At 41.6% G+C, this 2255-nt stretch overlaps 1 non-coding gene across 1 annotated transcript; it reads left to right on the top strand.

Annotated features, from left to right (window-relative positions):
- The first annotated feature begins 1630 nt into the window (after positions 1-1630).
- trnas-gcu (transfer RNA serine (anticodon GCU)) lies at positions 1631-1712 on the top strand. Its single transcript has one exon. It is a non-coding gene; the product is annotated as a tRNA-Ser (tRNA).
- The last annotated feature ends 543 nt before the right edge of the window (positions 1713-2255 follow it).

Below are 2255 nucleotides of genomic sequence, written 5' to 3'. Positions count from 1 at the left end.
TCGGGTCACTTCCGGTTCGTCTGAGGTCACTTCGGTTCGTCTGAGGTCACTTCCGGTTTATTAGGGGTCATTTCCGGTCTAAAAAGGTCACTTCCGGTACATTTGGGGTCACTTCCGGTTTGATTTGGGGTCACTTCCGGTTTACCTGAGGTCACTTCCGGTCTATTTGGGGTCACTTTCGGTTTGATTTGGGGCACTTCCGGTTCATTTTGGGTTCATTGGGGGCACTTGAGGGTCAATCCAAGATGGCCGCCACACTGGAATTGGGGGTCAAGGGTTGAATGTGTAAGCGTAGTGGAAGTGGGGGTGAATGGGAGTGAATGTGGTAAGCATAGTGGAAGTGGGGGTGAATGGGAGTGAATGTGGTAAGCATAAGGTGAATGAGGGGAATAAATGTGGAATGGGTTGAATCGGTTGAAAAATGTAGAAATTAGAGTAGAAAAACGAAATTTTGTGAAATGTCGAATGTACCATTAAGAATGGATGGGGAAAAATTTGTCGGAATTTTGGGAATTTTGCGGAATCGGAAAATTTTCGGAATGAGAAAAATACAAGCCACCCTTTCCTGAATATTTGGAATACGTGAAAAGTGGAATGGAGTGAATCGGATGAATTATGTGAAAGATGAAACGGGACAAAAAAGTGAGGAGAATAAAATAGAAGAATAATAATAATAATAATAATAATAAAGTAAATGGAGTAGAATAACATATGTGTGAAGGCCTTCGCCTTCACACAATAAAGTAAATGGAGTAGAATAACATATGTGTGAAGGCCTTCGCCTTCACACAATAATAGAGAATGGTGTAGAATAACATATGTGTGAAGGCCTTCGCCTTCACACAATTATGCTGCATTGTAGCGATTTAAAAGATCAATTTGACCTTTGCAGGATGATCTGCTGTGTCAGATCTGGACTGCCATGAAAGTATGATGTTTATATGTGTACTTTGTCAACAACCGCTGTAGATGTTAAAGAATGGGATGAATATATCTAAAGTGAATGTGGATAATTTGGGTATCAGGTTTGATCCAGGGACGGAACAAACTGGGATGATAGGGTTGTTTATTCTAGGAGTGATCAGCGTTGTAGTCAGTGCAGCCGCCACCCCAAACAGCAATACAGCTGGAGAGGACGCTCTCAATGGTGCCACGGTAAAATGTAGTCATGACGGCCGGAGGCTATACAGTCATGCCATAGCATACAAGAAATTTAGGTTCTTTTCTTTAGGATCATCAGCCGAGATACCCAGGCAGACCATGAAAGAATGTTGATGTTAAAATGTTAGTGGAACTATCCAACTGCGCAGAACCGATGATCCCAAAGATTTGGGGTGAGACAACATTGAAAAAAAAAAATTCTTTGCTGACAGTGTCACTTCTTTTGTGGCTTAGCTCTTCTTCATTTCACATCTAAAGTATCATATTATTTTACCTTGTAGCTTATACTACCCCGTACATGCCATATCATGTCGCCCATGCAACTCATGCATGAGATGCGATCGCTGAGATATTTAGGCGATGGGTTGCTACTCCATTGTGCTCTCCACTCAGCATTTCATATCACATACTCGTCGGATTTTCACACAAAGTATCTCGGCACAACATGTTGTCAACACTCTATAAGCAAGACGAGGTGGCCGAGAGGTTAAGGCGATGGATTGCTAATCCATTGTGCTCTGCACGCATGGGTTCAAATCCCATCCTCGTCGAAAGTTAATGTTACATTGTTTTACAGTGGAGCCTCGGCTTTCGAACGTCCCGGTTCTCGAACAAATCAATATTTGAACGAATAAATTCGAGAATTTTTTGCTCCCGATGTCGAACGAAATTTGATTGTCGAACCTCATGAGAGGACCCGCATGCCAACTGACTCTGTTCGTTATTACATTCTCGTTACTCTGAGGATTGCAACAACTCTAATCATGCCTCTAAAGGAAGCAAGTGGGATCAGTAAAGCCAGTAAAACACAAAGACGCTCCTAAAGCAATGCAACAGTGAGCGCTCGGACCAAATTAAGCTCCCTGCGCACTGAGGTCCACTTAAATTTTGGAAAGTACATCAGGACTTTAAAAATATTTTCTAAATTTTAGCGACCGCTCTGTCACAATAAGGCTAGGCACTGCAGTTGCGCGATCGGACAAAAATGTACAAATGAAAAAATACTTTAAAAAGGTGGGGTTTTTAAATTATTATTTTTTTTTTCCATTATTTGTAATGGGAAAACATGATTCGGTATTTGAACGATTCAGTTC

This window comes from Syngnathus typhle, unplaced genomic scaffold (genome assembly GCF_033458585.1).
Source record: "Syngnathus typhle isolate RoL2023-S1 ecotype Sweden unplaced genomic scaffold, RoL_Styp_1.0 HiC_scaffold_33, whole genome shotgun sequence".
NCBI classification, from domain to species: Eukaryota; Metazoa; Chordata; class Actinopteri; order Syngnathiformes; family Syngnathidae; genus Syngnathus; species Syngnathus typhle.
This window is presented reverse-complemented; position numbering and strand designations above follow the sequence as displayed.